Here is a 21,193-nt window from a genome sequence, read left to right as displayed (position 1 = left end):
CAACTTTCCTTTTTCCAACTGCCTACTACCTACAAATAACTGTGAGTGACTAACAATAATCTTTACAATTGGCAGCTCTATGGCTCTTAGAAATAATACAGAGGATGAATCATACAAAAGACTACTATTAAGATAATTGTTAAAATGAACAATTAGAATTATATATATCAATATGGTTAAATTTAGAAAGCAAATGTCAAACAAAAAATACCAGATTGCAGAAAAATATTTATAGTATGAAACCATATATATAAACATGCAAAGTCTCAGTATCAACCCATGTTTTAAAAATATATGGACAAATAGATATAGAAATAAATATAGATGTGTATATATATATATATATGTGGCTTAGTACACATGGTCCTAGCTCTGTCTCCTGAGGGCCTAGAAGCAGCGATATCAGTATCAATGATCATATTTAGTGCCCAGATCTTGGTTTCCAAATATCAGTCTTAAATAGAAAGAAGGAGGGCTCCCTGGAGAAGTGATTGATTCCAGGGATGAGACAAGGAAAATACAAGATGAGCCTGGAGCATCTCGTGCCAGAATGGGAACATGTCAAAAAGGTATAGAAGCCAGGAGTGGGCACAGTGGCTCATGCCTGTAATCCTAGCACTCTGGGAGGCCCAAACATGATGACTGCTTGAGTTTAGGAGTTCAAAAACAGCCCGAGCAAGAGCAAGACCCCGTCTCTACAAAAAGTAGAAAAATTAGTCCCAGCTACTTGGGAGGGGCTGAGACAGGAGGATGGCTTGAGCTCAGGAGCCCGAGGTTGCAGTGAGCTATGGTGACGCCACTGCGTTCTAGCCAGGGTGACAGAGGAAGACTCTGCCTCAAGGAAAAATAAAAAAGCAAAAAGATACAGAAGCCAATCCAGAAGAGCTCCTAATGGCCAAAGCTGAAATAGTTGTTTTTTTTTTTTTCTTTTGAGACAGAGTCTCGCCTTGTCGCCCAGGCTAGAGTGAGTGCCATGGCGTCAGCCCAGCTCACAGCAACCTCAAACTCCTGGGCTCAAGCAATCCTCCTGCCTCAGCCTCCCAAGAAGCTGGGACCACAGGCATGCGCCACCATGCCCGGCTAATTCTTTTCTATATATATTAGTTGGCCAATTAATTTTATCTCCATCTATAGTAGAGAGGGGGTCTCGCTCCTGCTCAGGGTGACTTCGAACTCCTGACCTCAAGCAATCCACCCGCCTCGGCCTCCCAGAGTGCCAGGAGCACAGGCGTGAGCCACCGCGCCCGGCCTAAGTAAAGACTTTCGCTTGGCCATGCGTGGTGGCTCACGCCTGCACTCCCAGAACCCTGAGAGGCCAAGGCGGGCAGATCGCTCAAGGTCAGGAGTTCTAAACCAGCCTGAGAAAGAGCGAGACCCTGTCTCTACCAAAAATGGAAAGAAATTAATTGACCAAATAAAAATATATGTACCAAAAAAAATTAGCCAGACATGGAGGCCCATGCCCTCAGTCCCAGCCACGTGGGAGCCTGAGGCAGCAGGATCACTTGAGCCCAGGAGATCGAGGTCGCTGTGAGCTAGGCTGACGCCATGGCACTCACTCCAGCCCGGGCAACAAAGCGAGACTCTGTCTGAAAAAAAAAAAAAAAAAAAAAAAAAACAAAGACTTTAGCTTAATTAATAATTTTTAAAAATTTATTTATATTTTTATTTCAGCATATTATGGGGGTATAGATTTTAAGGTTTCAATAAATGCCCATTCCCCCTTCCCCCCAAAAGTCTGAGTCTCCATCATGACCATCCCCCAGATGGTGCACATCTCACTCATTATATATGTATATACCCACCCCCTCCCCACTCCCACGTGCCCAATAACCTATTATGGTAGCACCTATGTGTCAACTTAGGTGCTACTCAGTTAATACCAGTTTGCTGGAGAATATATCTGGTGCTTGTTTTTCCATTCTTGGGATACTTCACTTAGTAGTATGGGTTCCAGCTCTAACCAGGAAAATATAAGATGTGCTATATCACCATTGTTTCTTAGAGCTGAATAGTACTCCATTGGTATACATATACCACATTTTATTAATCCATTCTTGGATTGATGGGCACTTGGGATGTTTCCACAGCCTTGCAATTATGAATTGTGCTGCTATAAACATTCGAGTGCAGGTGTCTTTTTTGTAGAGTGTCATTGGATCTTTTGGGTAGATGCCCAGCAATGGGATTGCTGGATCAAATGGTAGATTCACTTGTATCGCTTTAAGGTATCTCCATATTGCTTTCCACAGAGGTTGAACTAGTTTGCAGTCCCACCAGCAGTGTAGGAGTGTTCCTCTCTCTCCGCAACCACGCCAGCATTTATTGTTTGGAGATTTTTTTGATAAAGGCCATTCTCACTGGGGTTAAGTGATATCTCATTGTGGTTTTGATTTGCATTTCCCTGATGTTTAGAGATGCTGAGCATTTTTTCATATGTTTGTTGGCCATTCTTCTGTCTTCTTTAGAAAAATTTCTGTTCAAGTCCTTTGCCCACTTTTTTTTTATTTTATTTTTTATTTTGGCATATTATGGGGGTACAGATTTTAAGGTTTCAATAAATGCCCATTTCCCCCCTCCCCGGAAAAGTCTGAGTCTCCATCATGACCATCCCCCAGATGGTGCACATCTCACTCATTATGTATGTATATACCCGCCCCCCTCCCCCCTCCCACCTCCCCAATACCCTATTACTGTAGCATCTATGTGTCTACTTAGGTGCTACTCAGTTAATACCAGTTTGGTGGAGAATATATCTGGTGCTTGTTTTTCCATTCTTGGGATACTTCACTTAGTAGTATGGGTTCCAGCTCTAACCAGGAAAATATAAGATGTGCTATATCACCATTGTTTCTTAGAGCTGAATAGTACTCCATGGTATACATATACCACATTTTATTAATCCATTCTTGGATTGATGGGCACTTGGGATGTTTCCACAGCCTTGCAATTATGAATTGTGCTGCTATAAACATTCGAGTGCAGGTGTCTTTTTTGTAGAGTGTCACTGGATCATTTGGGTAGATGCCCAGCAATGGGATTGCTGGATCAAATGGTAGATTCACTTGTATCGCTTTAAGGTATCTCCATATTGCTTTCCACAGAGGTTGAACTAGTTTGCAGTCCCACCAGCAGTGTAGGAGTGTTCCTCTCTCTCCGCAACCACGCCAGCATTTATTGTTTGGAGATTTTCTGATAAAGGCCATTCTCACTGGGGTTAAGTGATATCTCATTGTGGTTTTGATTTGGATTTCCCTGATGATTAGAGATGTTGAGCATTTCTTCATATGTTTGTTGGCCATTATTCTGTCTTCTTTAGAAAAATTTCTGTTCAAGTCCTTTGCCCACTTTTTAATGGGGTTATTTGATTTTTTTTTCCTGATTTTCGTGATTTCTAAGTATATTCTAGTTATCAGTCCCTTATCGGATGCATAGGATGCAAAAATTTTCTCCCATTCTGTAGGTTGTCTGTTTACTTTCACGACTATTTCTTTGGCTGTGCATAAGCTTTGTAGTTTGATCATGTCCCATTTATTTATTTTTGTTGCTGCTGTGATTGCCTTTGGGGACTTCTTCATAAACTCTTTGCCCAGGCCGATGTCTAGGAGAGTGTTTCCAACTTTTTCCTCTAGAGTTCTAATAGTTTCATACCTTAGGTTTAAGTCTGTTATCCAGCGTGAGTTGGTTTTTGTGAGAGGTGAAAGGTGTGGGTCCTGTTTCAGCCTTCTACAGGTGGCTATCCAGTTTTCCCAACACCATTTATTGAAAAGGGATTCTTTTCCCCAGCGTATGTTTTTGTCTGCTTTGTCAAAGATGAGATGGCTATATGAGGATGGTTTTATATCAGGATTCTCACATCTGTTCCACTGGTCAATATTCCTATTTTTGTGCCAATACCATATTGATTTAATTACTACAGCTTTGTAGTATAGTTTGATATCTGGCATATTAATGCCTCCCATTTTGTTTTTGTTGCCTAGAATTGCTCTTGATATTCGGGGTCTTCTTTGATTCCATACAAAGCGTAAAATTATTTTTTCTATATCTGTGAAGAATGCTGATGGGATTTTAATAGGTATTGCATTGAATCTGTAGATCAGTTTGGGTAGTATAGACAGTTTGATGATATTGAGTCTGCCGATCCACGAGCATGGTATGGATTTCCATCTGTTTACATGCTCTGCTATTTCCTTCCTCAGTGTTTCATAGTTCTCCCTGTAGAGGTCTTTCATGTCCTTGGTTAAGTATATTCCTAGGTACTTTAATTTCTTTGTTGCTATTGTGAAGGGAATTGAGTCTTTGATTTGGTTCTCAATTAGATTGTTGTTGGCTTATATGAATGCCTCTGATTTCTGTGTATTGATTTTGTATCCTGAGACTTTACTAAATTCATTGATCAGTTCCAGGAGTTTCTTGGTTGAATCTTTGGGGTTTTCTAGATACAATATCATATCATCAGCAAACAGTGAATGTTTGATCTCTTCTGCCCCTATTTGGATACCTTTGATTCCATTTTCCTGTCTGATTGCTGTAGCCAAGACTTCCAGCACTATGTTGAACAGAAGTGGAGATAGTGGGCAGCCTTGTCTGGTTCCAGTTCTAAGTGGGAATGATTTCAATTTTTCCCCATTCAGTATGATGTTGGCTATGGGTCTGTCATATATAGCTTGTATCATTTTTAGGTATGTCCCTTCTATGCCTATTTTCTTAAGTGTTCGTATCATGAAAGGGTGTTGAATTTTGTCCAAAGCTTTTTCTGCATCTATTGAAAGAATCATGTGGTCTTTGTTTTTGCTTCTGTTTATGTGGTGAATTGCATTTATAGATTTGCGTATGTTGAACCATCCCTGCATTCCTGGGATGAAGCCCACTTGATCATGATGGATTATTTATTGATAAGTGTCTGGATTCGGTTAGCTAAGATTTTGTTGAAAATTTTTGCATCTATATTCATTAGGGATATTGGTCTGTAGTTTTCTTTTTTTGTTGCATCCTTTCCTGGTTTTGGTATCAGAGTATTATTCGCTTCATAAAAGGTGTCGGGGAGGTTTCCGTTCTTCTCGATGTTGTGGAATAGTTTCTGCAAGATAGCTACTATTTCTTCTTTGTAAGTGTGGTAAAATTCGTGTGAGAAGCCATCTGGACCGGGACTTTTCTTTTTAGGGAGATTTTTAATTGCTGTTTCTATTTCAGCAGTTGATATTGGTCTGTTCAGGGAATCTATTTCTACCTGGTTGAGGCTAGGGAGGCTGTGTGTTTCTAGAAATTTGTCCATTTCCTCCACATTTTCCAGTTTGTGTGCATAAAGATTTTTGTAGTATTCATGAATTGTATCTTGTATCTCTTTGGGATCAGTTGCGATATCTCCGTTTTTGTTCCTCATGGAGCTTATTAGAGATTTCTCTTTTCTGCTTTTCGTTAGCTTAGCCAATGCAGTGTCAATTTTGTTTATGTTTTCAAAGAATGAACTTTTTGTTTTTTTAATCTCCTGAATAGCTTCCCTGTTTTCAATTTTGTTTAGTTCTCATTTGATCTTGTTGATTTTACTTCTTCTTCTGGGTTTGGGGTTGGACTGCTTTTCTTTTTCCAGCTCTTTGAATTGTTTCATTAGATTGTCTATTTGTGATCTTCTGGTCTTTGGTTATAGGCATTTATGGAGATAAACTTTCCTCTCAGAACTGCTTTAGCTGTGTCCCAGAGGAGTTGATAACTTGTCTCTCCATTGTCATTTTCTTCAAAGAATTTTTTTATTTCTGTCTTGATTTCTTCATTTGTGAAGTAATCATTTTGTAGGAGGTTGTTTAATTTCCACGTTTTTTGTGTAGAAATGTGAGTTTCTGTTAGGGTTGATTTCTAGTTTCATTCCACTGTGATCTGAGAAGGTACATGGTATGATTTCTATTTTTTTAAATTTCTTGAGATTTTCTTTGTGTCCTAGGATATGGTCAATCTTAGAGAATGTCCCGTGTGCTGATGAGAAGAACGTATATTCAGTGGATTTGGGGTAGAATGTCCTGTAGGTGTCAGTCAGACCCAATTGTTCTAGAGTTTTGTTTAAGTCCATTATTTCTTTTTTTTTTTTATTTTATTTTATTTTATTTTTTTATTTTGGCATATTATGGGGGTACAGATTTTAAGGTTTCAATAAATGCCCATTTACCCCCTCCCCCCAAAAGTCTGAGTCTCCATCATGACCATCCCCCAGATGGTGCACATCTCACTCACTATGTATGTATATACCCGCCCCCCTCCCCCCTCCCACCTGCCCAATACCCTATTACTGTAGCACCTATGTGTCTACTTAGGTGCTACTCAGTTAATACCAGTTTGCTGGAGAATATATCTGGTGCTTGTTTTTCCATTCTTGGGATACTTCACTTAGTAGTATGGGTTCCAGCTCTAACCAGGAAAATATAAGGTGTGCTATATCACCATTGTTTCTTAGAGCTGAATAGTACTCCATGGTGTACATATACCACATTTTATTAATCCATTCTTTGATTGATGGGCACTTGGGCTGTTTCCACAGCCTTGCAATTATGAATTGTGCTGCTATAAACATTCGAGTGCAGGTGTCTTTTTTGTAGAGTGTCACTGGATCATTTGGGTAGATGCCCAGCAATGGGATTGCTGGATCAAATGGTAGATTCACTTGGATCGCTTTAAGGTATCTCCATATTGCTTTCCACAGAGGTTGAACTAGTTTGCAGTCCCACCAGCAGTGTAGGAGTGTTCCTCTCTCTCCGCAACCACGCCAGCATTTATTGTTTGGAGATTTTTTGATAAAGGCCATTCTCACTGGGGTTAAGTGATATCTCATTGTGGTTTTGATTTGCATTTCCCTGATGATTAGAGATGTTGAGCATTTCTTCATATGTTTGTTGGCCATTCTTCTGTCTTCTTTAGAAAAATTTCTGTTCAAGTCCTTTGCCCACTTTTTAATGGGGTTATTTGATTTTTTCTTCCTAATTTTCGTGAGTTCTAAGTATATTCTAGTTATCAGTCCCTTATCGGATGCATAGGATGCAAAAATTTTCTCCCATTCTGTAGGCTGTCTGTTTACTTTCATGACTATTTCTTTGGCTGTGCAGAAGCTTTGTAGTTTGATCATGTCCCATTTATTTATTTTTGTTGCTGCTGTGATTGCCTTTGGGGACTTCTTCATAAACTCTTTGCCCAGGCCGATGTCTAGGAGAGTGTTTCCAACTTTTTCTTCTAGAGTTCTAATAGTTTCATATCGTAGGTTTAAGTATGTTATCCAGCGTGAATTGGTTTTTGTGAGAGGTGAAAGGTGTGGGTCCTGTTTTAGCCTTCTACAGGTGGCTATCCAGTTTTCCCAGCACCATTTATTGAAGAGGGATTCTTTTCCCCAGCGTATGTTTTTGTCTGCTTTGTCAAAGATGAGATGGCTATATGAGGATGGTTTTATATCAGGATTCTCACATCTGTTCCACTGGTCAATATTCCTGTTTTTGTGCCAATACCATATTGTTTTAATTACTACAGCTTTGTAGTATAGTTTGATATCTGGCATATTAATGCCTCCCATTTTGTTTTTGTTGCCTAGAATTGCTCTTGATATTCGGGGTCTTCTTTGGTTCCATACGAAGCGTAAAATTATTTTTTCTATATCTGTGAAGAATGCTGATGGGATTTTAATAGGTATTGCATTGAATCTGTAGATCAGTTTGGGTAGTATAGACATTTTGATGATATTGAGTCTGCCGATCCACGAGCATGGTATGGATTTCCATCTGTTTACATGCTCTGCTATTTCCTTCCTCAGTGTTTCATAGTTCTCCCTGTAGAGGTCTTTTACCTCTTTGGTTAAATATATTCCTAGGTACTTTAATTTCTTTGTTGCTATTGTGAAGGGAATTGAGTCTTTGATTTGGTTCTCAATTAGATTGTTGTTGGCGTATATGAATGCCTCTGATTTCTGTGTATTAATTTTGTATCCTGAGACTTTACTAAATTCATTGATCAGTTCCAGGAGTTTCTTGGTTGAATCCTTGGGGTTTTCTAGATACAATATCATATCATCAGCAAACAGTGAAAGTTTGATCTCTTCTGCCCCTATTTGGATACCTTTGATTCCATTTTCTTGTCTGATTGCTGTAGCCAAGACTTCCAGCACTATGTTGAACAGAAGTGGAGATAGTGGGCAGCCTTGTCTGGTTCCAGTTCTAAGTGGGAATGATTTCAATCTTTCCCCATTCAGTATGATGTTGGCTATGGGTCTGTCATATATGGCTTGTATCATTTTTAGGTATGTCCCTTCTATGCCTATTTTCTTAAGTGTTCGTATCATGAAAGGGTGTTGAATTTTGTCAAAAGCTTTTTCTGCATCTATTGAAAGGATCATGTGGTCTTTGTTTTTGCTTCTGTTTATGTGGTGAATTGCATTTATAGATTTACGTATGTTGAACCATCCCTGCATCCCTGGGATGAAGCCCACTTGGTCGTGGTGGATTATTTTTTTGATAAGTGTCTGGATTCGGTTAGCTAAGATTTTGTTGAAAATTTTTGCATCTATATTCATTAGGGATATTCGTCTGTAGTTTTCTTTTTTTGTTGCATCCTTTCCTGGTTTTGGTATCAGAGTAATATTCGCTTCATAAAAGGTGTCGGGGAGGTTTCCGTTCTTCTTGATGTTGTGGAATAGTTTCTGCAAGATAGGTACTAGTTCTTCTTTGTAAGTATGGTAAAATTCAGGTGTGAAGCCATCTGGACCGGGACTTTTCTTTTTAGGGAGATTTTTAATTGCTGTTTCTATTTCAGCTGTTGATATTGGTCTGTTCAGGGAATCTATTACTTCCTGGTTGAGCCTAGGGAGGCTGTGTGTTTCTAGAAATTTGTCCATTTCCTCCACATTTTCCAGTTTGTGTGCATAAAGATTTTTGTAGTATTCATAAATTGTATCTTGTATCTCTTTGGGATCAGTTGTGATATCTCCTTTTTTATTCCTGATGGAGCTTATTAGAGATTTCTCTTTTCTGCTTTTCGTTAGCTTAGCCAACGGCGTGTCAATCTTGTTTATTTTTTCAAAGAACCAACTTTTTGTTTTATTAATCTCCTGAATAGCTTTCCTGTTTTCAATTTCGTTTAGTTCTGATTTGATCTTGTTGATTTCACTTCTTCTGCTGGGTTTGGGGTTGGTCTGTTCTTCTTTTTCCAGCTCTTTGAGTCGTTTCATTAGATTGTCTATTTGTGATCTTCTTGCCTTTTGGTTATAGGCATTTATGGAGATAAACTTTCCTCTCAGAACTGCTTTAGCTGTGTCCCAGAGGAGTTGATAACTTGTCTCTCCATTGTCGTTTTCTTCATAGAAGTTTTTTATTTCCGTCTTGATTTCTTCATTTACGAAGTAATCATTTAGTAGGAGGTTGTTTAATTTCCACGTTTTTGTGTAGAAATGTGAGTTTCTGTTAGGGTTGATTTCTAGTTTTATTCCACTGTGATCTGAGAAGGTACATGGTATGATTTCTATTTTTTTAAATTTCTTGAGATTTTCTTTGTGTCCTAGGATATGGTCAATCTTAGAGAATGTCCCGTGAGCTGATGAGAAGAACGTATATTCAGTGGATTTTGGGTAGAATGTTCTGTAGATGTCTGTCAGACCCAATTGTTCTAGAGTTTTGTTTAAGTCCATTATTTCTTTATTAATTTTCTGTTAGGAGGATCTGTCTCGTGCCGTCAGTGGGGTGTTGAAATCCCCGGCGATTATGGAGTTGCTATTAATCCATTTGCTTAGCTCCAGTAAGGTTTGCTTTATGAATCTGGGTGCACCTAAGTTGGGTGCATATATATTTAAAATTGTTATCTCTTCTTGTTGGACTGTGCCCTTTACCATTATATAATGACCCTCTTTGTCTTTTACTACTTTTGTTGGTTTAAAAACTAAATCGTCTGAAATTAGAACTGCCACACCAGCCTTCTTTTGGCTTCTATTTGCTTGGAATATTGATCTCCACCCTTTTATTTTTAGTCTATGTGCATCCTTGCAGGTTAAATGTGTTTCCTGAAGACAGCATATACTTGGCCTGTATTTTCTTATCCATTCAGCCAGCCTATGTCTCTTGAGTGGAGAGTTTAAGCCATTCACATTTATTGAGAGAACTAATAGGTAAGGTAGATTACTGATCATTCTGTTGGGTTGGATGTTGTTGCTATGATTTCTGTCTTGAGCCATTGTAATATCTGGCCTTTAATATCTTTGGGTTTTGGTTGTTTTTATATCCGTGGATTATTATTATGATGTTCCGTGCATAACGCTGTTTTAAGTACTTCTTGTAGGGCTGGTCTTGTCTTGGTGAATTCTCTGAGCCTTTGCTTGTCTGCGAATGTTTTTATTTCTCCTTCATATATGAAGCTTAGTTTTGCAGGGAATAATATTCTAGGCTTGGCATTGTTTTGTTTCAAAAGAGTGAGAATGGGGCCCCAGTCTCTCCTTGCTTGTAAAGTCTCATTAGAGAAGTCTGATGTTATTCGAATTGGCTTTCCCTTGTATGTCACTTGCTTCTTTTGTCTTACAGCTCTTAGAAGGTCCTCTTTAGTTGATACTTTGGTCAGTCTGATGACTGCATGACGTGACGTCTTCCTGTTTGCATTGAATCTCCCAGGGGTCCTCTGGGCTTCTTGAACTTGTATATCGAGATTTTGAGCAAGGCCTGGGAAATTTTCCTCTATTATATCTTCAAAAAGCTTGTCCAGCCCTTGAGTGTTGTCTTCCTCCCCTTCGGCTAAACCTATGACCCTCACGTTAGGTTTTTTCACATAATCCCACAGCTCTTGTAGACTTTGGTCTTTTCTCTTGTTTCTCTGCTGTATTTCTGTGACTGATTTATTTAATTGGAAGGTGTTATCTTCAAGCTCTGAGATTCTTTCTTCTGCTTGATCTACCCTGTTCTTGAGACTTTCCACAGTATTTTGTAGTTCTCTGAGTTGATTCTTCATCTCCAGGACTTCGGTTAAAGTTTTCTTCACTGTGTCAATCTCTTTGTTGAACCTTTGTTCCATTTCTTGGAGGTTTTTTGTGTTTTCTTGGTGTTGGTTATTGAGTTGTTGTTGCAGCTGGGTGAGTGTTCTTATGATCTACATACGAAATTCCTTTTCTGTCATATCAGTTGCCTGATTTTGGTCGGTGTCCGTTTCTAGGGGGCTGGTGCTCCTCCTTGGGGGTGTGTTTTCCGTTTGGTTCTTCATATTTCCTGAGTTCTTTCTCTGATTTCTTCCCATGTCGATCAGTTGTTGTTTCTTTCCTTAGGTTATTGTTTGGGTATTCACACACCTTGTTTAGTTTCTGAGGCGTTAGGTGGTGCCTGTGGGTGAAATTGGACCACTCCCTGTATATTGAGTCAGTGGGTGCCGTGGAAAGGCTGTGCAAGATCCCGTCCCTGTCAGTAGGTGGCGTTTGCTTGGAGGAACAGGCTATGGTGTTGATTTTGAGTCCTGTTATTAGCTCTCGTTCTGGGCGGAGCTGGGTTGGGTAAGCCTGCCCTCAGGCCGTTAGCAGGGGTCAAAGTTCTGTTCTCTGCTGTCAGGGCGGGGCTGGAATGGTCCCGCTCAGCCAGAAAGTCTGGGTATGGGGGTGGGGCTGTCTGAGACCCACAGTCTGCAGCAGGCCTCGCTTCTTTCCACCCTCCCCAACTCCGCAGCTACTCCTGGGCCTCTGCCAGCAGGCCAGACCACAAGCCACCAGGCCTCCCTGGACTGTGATGCCGGCAGGGAGGTTCCCTGCACAGGAATGCCACCTGGGTTGGGCGCACGGCCTCCTCCTGGGAGGAGGGTTGCCCTCTAGGACGCCGATCCGCCCCTGGAGGCACACAGACCTCAGTAGGCTGTTCACATATAATCCCTCTGTGCCCCGGGCAATGCTAGCCCTTGGTGCAGGGGATCTGGTCTGCAGGTCCGACCTCTGGGTCCCAGAGTTCAAACTGTATTCCCACCAGGGAGAGGGTTTCCGGTCCTAATTCACCCACAGGGAGCCCAAGCTGGGTCTATGTCTCTCAGCCTCTGAGTCGGCACCGTTTTCCTGGGAACACGGTGCCAGCAGCACCTGGGAGGGCGGGCGGGGTCCCAAACGGGAAGGTCCCGTTCCCTGGAGGTGCCTCCGGCTGGTGGCTGTATTGTCTCTCTGGGCAGCCACGGGTAGGGTCGGCGGAGGGGGGGAGGAGGCAATATGGCGCCTGCCTCGCGGCTCTCCGTGCACAGGGAGGTGCCCGGAGGAAGTTGGGAACCTGGTGCCACGTCTGCTACAGGCTCACCGTTGGCAGGCGGCGGCAGTCTCTGGGCTGATGTCCGCAGGTCTCTCCACCCGCTGGGGAGCCCACCAGCAGTCCCGAATGCAGGGGAGTGGTAACAGCAGATCCACCTACCCTTGCCGCTGGTCTCCGGACTGCTCCGGTGGTCTCAGCCTCCAGTTCTCCTCCGCAGCCTCCTCCCGTGGAGTCTCCCAGGGTCTCAGGTACCCCTCCTTCCGGCCCTTGTCCGCTGTATGCTCGTCTTCTTGCTTCTTTCCTCTAGTTTCTGCTAGAATCGGTCTTTTCTGCAGAGACCCTCTGTCTGGCGGTGTTATTCGTCCGCCATCTTGTATCCTGTCCAAGTCCATTATTTCTTTATTAATTTTCTGTTTGGAGGATCTGTCTCGTGCCATCAGTGCGATGTCGAAATCTCCGGCAATTATGGAGTTGCTATTAATCCATTTGCTTAGCTCCAGTAAGGTTTGCTTTATGAATCTGGGTGCACCTAAGTTGGGTGCACATATATTTTAAATTGTTATCTCTTCTTGTTGTACTGTGCCCCTCACCATTATAATGACCCTCTTTGTCTTTCACTACTTTTGTTGGTTTAAAAACTAAATCGTCTGAAATTAGAACTGCCACACCAGCCTTCTTTTGGCTTCTATTTGCTTGGAATATTGATCTCCACACATTTATTTTAATCTATATGCATCCTTGCAGTTTAGATGTGTTTCCTGAAGACAGCATAGACTTGGTCTGTATTTTCTTATCCATTCAGCCAGCCTATGTCTCTTGAGTGGAGAGTTTAAGCCATTCACATTTATTGAGAGAACTGATAGGTAAGGTAGATTACTGATCATTCTGTTGGGTTGGATGTTGTTGCTATGATTTCTGTCTTGAGCCATTGTAATATCTGGCCTTTAATATCTTTGGGTTTTGGTTGTTTTTATATTCGTGGGTTATTATTATGATGTTCCGTGCATAACGCTGTTTTAAGTACTTCTTGTAGGGCTGGTCTTGTCTTGGTGAATTCTCTGAGCCTTTGCTTGTCTGAGAATGTCTTTATTTCTCGTTCATATACGAAGCTTAGTTTTGCAGGGAATAATATTCTAGGCTGGGCATTGTTTTGTTTCAATAGAATGAGAATGGGGCCCCAGTCTCTCCTTGCTTGTAAAGTCTCACTAGAGAAATCTGATGTTATTTGGATTGGCTTTCCCTTGTATGTTACTTCCTTTTTTTGTCTTATAGCTCTTAGAAGGGCCTCTTTAGTTGATACTTTGGTCAGTCTGATTATTGCATGTCGTGACATCTTTCTGTTTGCATTGAATCTCCCAGGGGTCCTTTGAGCTCCTTGAACTTCTATATCAAGATTTTGAGCAAGGCCTGGGAAATTGTCCTGTATTATATCTTCAAACAGCTTGTCCAACCCTTGAGTATTGTCTTCTTCCCCTTCTGGCAAGCCTATGACCCTCACATTAGGTTTCTTCACATAATCCCACAGCTCTTGTAGGCTTTGCTCTTTTCTCTTGTTTCTCTGCTCTATTTCTGTGACTCATTTATTTAATTGGAGGGTGTTATCTTCGAGATCTCAGATTCTTTCTTCTGTTTGATCTACCCTGTTCTTGAGACTTTCCACTGTATTTTGTAGTTCCTTGAATTGATTCTTCATTTCCAGGAGTTCGGTTACACTTTTCTTCATTGGGTCTATTTCTTTTCCCATATCCTGGAGGTTTTTTGTGGTTTCTTTGTGTTGGTTATTGAGTTGTGTTTGCAGCTGGGTGAGTGTTCTTATGATCCACATACGAAATTTCTCTTCTGTCATATTGGTTGCCTGATTTTGGTTGGTGTCCGTTTCTAGGGGGCTTGTGCTCCTCTTTGGGGGTGTGTTTACCATTTGGTTCTTCATATTTTCTGTGTTCTTTCACTGATTTCTTCCCATGTCGATCAGTTGTTGTTTCTTCCTTAAGTTATTGTTTGGGTATTCACACACCTTGTTTAGTTTCTGAGGCGTTAGGTGGTGTCTGTTGGTGAAATTGGACCACTCCCTGTATATTGAGGCAATCTGTAGCGGGCCTCGCTTCTTTCCACCCTTCCCAACTCCGCAGCTACTCCTGGGCCTCTGCCAGCAGGCCAAACCAGAAGCCACCAGGCCTCCCCAGACTGTGATGCCAGCGGGGAGGTTCCCTTCTCAGGAACGCCACCTGGGTTGGGTGCTCGGCCTCCTCCTGGGAGGAGGGTTGCCCTCTAGGATGCTGATCCGCCCCTGGAGGCACACACACCTCAGTAGGCTGTTCACATATAACCCTTCTGTGCTCCGGGCAATGCTAGCCCTCGGTGCAGGGCATGTGGTCTGCAGGTCCGACCTCTGGGTCCCAGAGTTCAAACTGTATCCCCACCAGGGAGAGGATTTCCGGTCCCAATTCACCCACAGGGAGCCCAAGCTGGGTCTATTTCTCTGAGCCTCTGAATCGGCACCGTTCTCCTGGGAACATGGTGCCAGCAGCATCTGGGAGGGCGGGCGGTTAGGGAGCTCACAGTCTTAGTTCCCCTGAATTAGCTGTAGGGTCCCAAAAGGGAAGGTCCCATTCCCTGGCGGTGCCTCTGGCTGGTGGCTGTATTGTCTCTCTGGGCAGCCGCGGGTAGGGTCGGCGGAGGGGAGGAGGAGGCAATATGGCGCCTGCCGTGCGGCTCGGGTCTGTGCACATGGAGGTGCCCGGAGGAAGTTGGGAACCTGTTGCCACGTCTGCTACAGGCTCACCACTGGCTGGCGGCAGCGGTCTCTGGGCTTGTGTCCGCAGGTCTCTCTACCCACTGTGGAGCCCACCAGCAGCCCCAAATGCAGGGGAGGGGATACAGCAAATCCACCTACACTTGCTGCTGGTCTCCGGGCTGCTCTGGTGGTATCAGCCTCCAATTCTCCTCCACAGCCTCCTCCCGTGGAGTCTTCCGGGGTCTCAAGTACCCCTCCTTCCGGCCCTCATCCGCTGTATGCTCGTATTCTTGCTTCTTTCCTCTAATTTCTGCTAGAATCTGTCTTTTCTGCGGAGACACTCTGTCTGGCGGTGTTATTCGTCCGCTATCTTGCTCCACCCCCTTATGTCATATATGCTTTTGATAAATTTGAGGTTTGATCTTTCTATGCCTATTTTGTTAAGAGTTTTTATCATAAAGTTCTGTTGGAGTTCGTCAAATACTTTTTCTGCATCTATTGACAGAATAATATGGACTTTGTTCTTGATTTTTTTATGCAGTTTATTGCATTTATAGACTCTGTATGTTGAATAAGCCTTGCATTCCTGGGATAAAGCCCACCTGGTCATGGTGAATTATGTTTTTTGGAGTGCTGCTGAATTCTATTTGCTAAAATTTTGTTTAGGATTTTTGCATTTACATTCATGATATTGGTCTGTAATTTTCTTTTTTTGTTGTGGCCTTTCCTGGCTTTGGTATCAAGGTGATATTGGCTTCATAGAAAGAGTTAGGAAGGATAACATCCTTCTCAATGGTGTGGAATAGTTTCTGCAATGTAGGTATGAGTTCATCTTTGTATGTTTGGTAGAACTCTGCAGTGTAGCCATCTGGCCCAGGACTTTTCCATTTGGGCAGCTTTTTAATTACTGCTCCAATTTCTGAGCTTGAGATTGGTCTATTCTGAAATTCTTTTTCCTCCTGGGTAAACTTAGGGAGGTTATACGAATCCAGGAATTTGTCCATTTCATCTTCATTCTGTAGTTTTTGTGCATATAGTTTTTTTTCCCAAATAGTCAAATATAATGTTTTGTATTTCTGTGGTATCTGTTGTGATCTCTCCTTTTTTATTTCTTATTGAGTTTATTAGAGTCCATTCCCTTCGAGTCCTTGTCAATCTAGCAAGAGGGCTATCAAATTTGTTTATCTTTTCATAAAACCAGCTTCTGGTTATGTTGATCTTTAATATAGTTCTCTTATTCTCCATTTCATTAAGTTCTGCTTTGATCTTCATTATTTCTTTTCTTTTACTAGGATTGGAAATTGTTTGCTCTTCTTTTCCAATTCTTTGAGCCTATTCATTAGGTTGTGTGTATGTAAGCTTCCTGTTTTTTGGATATGAGTGTTAATTGCTATTAGTTTTCCTCTCAGGTAAGCTTTTGCTGTATCCCACAGGTTTTGGTAACTAGTATCACCGTTATCATTTTGTTTGAAGAAACTCTTGATTTCCCTCTGAATTTCTTCCTTGACCCAATAATTTTTCATTAATAGATTGTTTAGTTTCCATGATTTTGCACAGCATTGAGTGCTTCTATAGGAATTGAAATGTAATTTTATACCGTTATGGTCAGAAAAGATACAAGGTATGGTTTCTATTTTCTTGAATTTTTTGAGATCTTATTTGAGGCCTATGATGTGATAAATTTGGAGAAGGATCCATGGGCTGCTCAGAAGAATGTAAATTCAACTTTATTTGGTAGGGAACAAATTTATTTGTTCTATAGAGATCTGTCAGACCTTTTTGATCAAGGGTTCTGTTCAGGTCCATTATTTTTTTGGTTAGTTTTTGTTTAAAGGATCTATCCAGATCATTCAGTGGAGTGTTCAAGTCTCCTGCTACTATGGCAGTGTTATGTAACATGGTATTTAGATTAGATAAGGTTTGCTTTATGAAATTGGGAGCTCCTGTATTGGGTGCATAGATATTAAGAATTATTAAATCTTCTTGTTGGATCTTCCCTTTCACCATTATCAAATGTCCATCTTTTTCCTTTTTCACTTTTGATATTTTAAAGCTTATGTTATCTGTAAATAGAATAGATACCCCAGCTTTCTTTTGACTTCCATTATACTGGATGGCAGCTTTCCATCCCTTGACCTTCAGCCAGAAGGCATCTTTGTGGGTTAGATATATTTCCTGTAGATAGCGGATATTAGGTTTGTGGATTTTTATCCACTCTGCCAGTCTATATCTCTTCGGAGGACAGTTTAAGCCATTTACATTTATTGAGAGGATTGAAATTGGAGGAAGATTACCATTCATATTGTTGGTGAACACTTGTAGCTTTGTCTTAGTCCTTGAGCCATCATGTAGTTCGAGATCTAAACTTTAATTCTTTGACTATTTTACTTGGAGGAGTGTCTATTGCCCTGTTCAGTTAGAAATGCGGTTCAGAGAACTTCATGTAGGGCTGGTCTGGACTTTGCAAATTCCTTCCGTGATTGCTTGTCTGAGAAGGACTTTATTTCTCCCTCATAGATGAAACTTAATTTTGCCAGATAAAGAATTCTAGGTTGGGCTTTGTTCTGTTTTAGAAGATTAAGGATAGGCACCCAATCCCTCCTAGCTTGTAAGGTTTCAGATGAGAAGTCTGCTGTCAGTTTGATAGGTTTTCCTTTATAGGCTAATTTTTGTTTTCACCTCACTGAATGGAGTATTACTACTTTCATGTTTACTTTGGTCAACCTAATGACCATGTGACGAGGTTGATTGCCTTTTCATGTTGAGTCTCTCAGAAGTTCTGTGAGCTTCTCGTATTGGATATCAAGATTTATGTCCACGCCTGGCATATTGTCCTTGAGTATTCCATGAAATAAGTTTTCCCTCCCTGGTGATTGTTCCTTCCCCCCTTCTGGAATCCCGATCACTCTGAGATTTGTTCTTTTTGTACATAATCCTACACTTCTTGTAACCTTTGGTTTTGTCTCTTATTTCTGTGTTCCCTTTATTCCTTGGATTTGTTTAGCACATAGGCATAATCTTCAAGCTCTGAGATTCTTTCCTCTGCATGGTCCATCCTGTTCTTGATGCTTTGTCCTGTATTATGGAGATTCTTTATTGTTTCCTTCATTGCCATGATTTCTGATTATTTCTTCTGTATAATTTCAATTTCTTTGGATAATTTTTCATTCATTTCCTGGATTGTTCTTGTGTTTTCTCTATGTTGTGATTCTATTTTCTCTTCAATTCCTTTTTGTTTTCTGACAATCCATATTCGAAATTCTTCCTATATCAGTTTAATAATATCATGCAAGTTGGTGTCAGTTGATGGAGGTCGAGTATTATATTTTGGAGGTGAATTTTCTCTCTGCTCCTTCATGTTTCCTGTGATCTTCCACTGGTTCTTTCTCATCTGGGTGTTTTGTCGAGGACTGGAGCTGTTGGGACTGGGTTATAAGCTAAATTCTGGGATTCCTAAGGATTGATCTATGGAAGGGCTGGAAGTATGTGGTCTGGTCCTATAGTGTCTTAGAGGAGTTTGAGTCTGTTGGGTAATCTTTGATCTAATGTCTTCACCCTATGTCTATTGAGATTTATAGGTTAGGCCCCTTGCTTAGAGATTCAGAGGTTAGATAACTCATGTGAGCGTGAGTTTGCTGTCAACCCCTAGGTTGTAGAGGGAGGCACTATGATAGGATCTGAGATTACTCTCTCTTTTGTTTTCTGAGGACTCTGAGAGTCCCAAACCAGACAGAGACCTGCCACGTTGCTTATCTCCTGCCAGGATAAGGTCAGTTCCTTCTGCACAAAATCCCAGTTGGTTGGTCACCACTAGGGATATTCTTCAGCCCCATAAAATCTCAGTCCAGACAACAGATTCCTTCACCCCTCTATATTTCCTGATAATGGAGCTTCCCCTTTGGCTGTAGACACCAGCTAACAGGCCACAGTAAAGAGTAAAGAGGGGACTCAGTTTGATTAGCTGTCCTAATAGGCTGTTAGAGCCACCTTTCTGTGGCCAGCACCAGCTGGGACAGTCTTGCAACTGGGTTTCAGGCTGAACAGTCCTTTTCTCAACACTGCCCAGAGGCAGAGTCAAACCTTTTAGTGTGAAGCGCCTGGACCCAAGTCGTAGGAGACTGTGGGTGTTGGTATCACCCCTGGTTATATCTGGAAAAGTAATCTCCTTCACCATTCCACCTTGCCAAGACCAGCTCTGCTTTCTGAACACAGAGCGCAGGTGGCTTGTGCAGCGAGAGACCACCCAAGATCAATCTGGTGATGCAGCCGCATGAGACACCACTCTCCACCTTCTACCCCTTTAAACACAGAATTCGTGACAAACGGCAGGAATGGGAGCAGTCTCTTTCTCAGCTCTGCCACAAGGCAGGGTTGGAACCTTTGGTGCAAAGCTCCTAGTCCCAAGTTGCAGGACAGTGTGGGTGAAAATGTCTCTCCAGGTTATATCTAGAAAAGCAGCCTCCTTCACAGCTTGGCCTTGCCCAGGCGGGCTCTGCTTTCTGCCCACAGAGCACGGGTGACTTGTGCAGTGAGAGACTGTCCAAAATCAGACTGTCGGGATAGCCAGACCTGCCAGTCTCCGCCTTCTGTTTCCTTAAATACAGAATTGGAGACAAGTGGCAGGAATGGGAGCAGTTTCATTCTCAGCTCCACCCCAAGGAGAAGTTGGAACCTTTGGCACAAAGTGCCCAGTCCCTAGTCGCAGGAGGGTGTGGGTGAAAATGTTGCTGTAGGTTATATGTTAAATGTTGCTATAGGTTACAGAAAAGCAGGCTCCTTCGCAGCTCGACTTTGCCCAGACAGTCTCTGCTCTCTGAACACAGAGTGTGGGCTACTTGTGTAGTGAGAGACCGTCCAATATCAGTCTGGTGGGGCAGCAGCGCATATCACCACTCCCTCACCACCCTCCTCCAAACACGAAGTCCAAGTCAAAGAGCAGGGATGGGGATATGGGATCGGTGTTGGAGGCACAGAGGGACTTCCCCCAACTTGCAGAGTCCCGACAGATCAAGGAACCTAGCTTTGCGCTCTCTGTCTACTCAGCGCCAGCCAAAACCTTGACTATATCCAAGGTCAAAGCCTTCTTTCATGTATGCTCTCCTCAACCTGGACCTGGAAGTGCCCTGCAGAGAAATGCAGCAGCAGGCTCTCGTTCCTGCCAAGTGGGGGGGAGCCACCGCTGGGTTCAGACCCTCCACCAATGGAAATTGCCTCTTTTGGGCACTAAGGAGAGTTCAAAGTGTTCCCTGCTATAGTCTCCTCTCTATAAAGCTTTGCATGGTGCTACCACTTCCCAGCAACTTCCAGCACTTCCTGGCCTACGTGGGTGTGGAGCTCGGTGGAGGGGCGGGTGTCTCCCAATGCCAGGTAGGGCTGATGCCACTGCCGGCTGGCAGCTGCTCAAACTGCACCTCGCTCCCTCCCTGTTGTATATTTCCGATTCCCCAGGTTTTTTTGCGGAAGAATGTCCGATTCACCTTTAATTGCGGCTGTAGACTGTCTTATCCCCCCATTTCCCGGTGGATGTCTGCAGGCTTGCGAAGCTGGTCCTGTGGAAGTGCAGGTTGCTCACGTGTGGCTGTCTGCTTTCTTCACTTTTTGCTCTGGGGGCAGAGAGCCAGGAGGACACCCCTACTCTGCCATTTTTCCAACGAGGTGGAGTTAATGAGCAAGTACAGAGCCGCTAAGCTTTTCCAGTTGTCAGCAGTTGCAGTGGTGTCCGAAGGGCGAAGTGGTCAATTCTGTGCATTTGGAAAAAGAGAAGAGAAAGTAGTTTCTAACACCGCTGGTTCCATATCACAAAGAGATGACAGACATTTCTTCCAATTTCAGGAGGATGGAAGGATAGAGCACCTGTTGTGTTATGGGTTGGTAGGGGAATAGCAGATTTTTTTTTTTCTGATAACTACTGTAGCTGGATTCTTTGGCCTCCTCTCAAACAAGGTATATTTCTTACTATGCATTTTGTTTCTTGTTTGTTCTGTTTTTTCTTCCAAACTGGTATACTTGGAGAATAAGTATAAATATAAGTCCGAGAATTCTAAGCACCTTGGACTTGGGCACTTGTTAAGTTCACTAAGAGTTTCTTGGCTTTTATGTTAGTTTTCTCAATGACTGAGCTTCTTAGCCTGCAGCGATGTCTTTAGTGTGTTGTTTTGGAGCTCACTTTGCCAAGCTGGGATATTACCTTCTAGCAATAGCCTTTCCTTCTGTCTCACCATTTTTGAGAACCAGACTCTAA

The 21,193-nt window shown here is 42.3% G+C and overlaps 1 pseudogene; it reads left to right on the top strand.

Moving 5' to 3' along the window:
* The window catches only part of LOC105864411 (ubiquilin-1 pseudogene), a 98,435-nt pseudogene extending 79,085 nt beyond the window's left edge, over positions 1 to 19,350 (top strand).
* The last annotated feature ends 1,843 nt before the right edge of the window (positions 19,351 to 21,193 follow it).

Source organism: Microcebus murinus, chromosome 13 (genome assembly GCF_040939455.1).
Source record: "Microcebus murinus isolate Inina chromosome 13, M.murinus_Inina_mat1.0, whole genome shotgun sequence".
Classification (NCBI taxonomy): Eukaryota; Metazoa; Chordata; class Mammalia; order Primates; family Cheirogaleidae; genus Microcebus; species Microcebus murinus.
The sequence above is the reverse complement of the archived record's forward strand: the minus strand, read 5'-3'. Positions and strand labels throughout refer to the sequence as shown.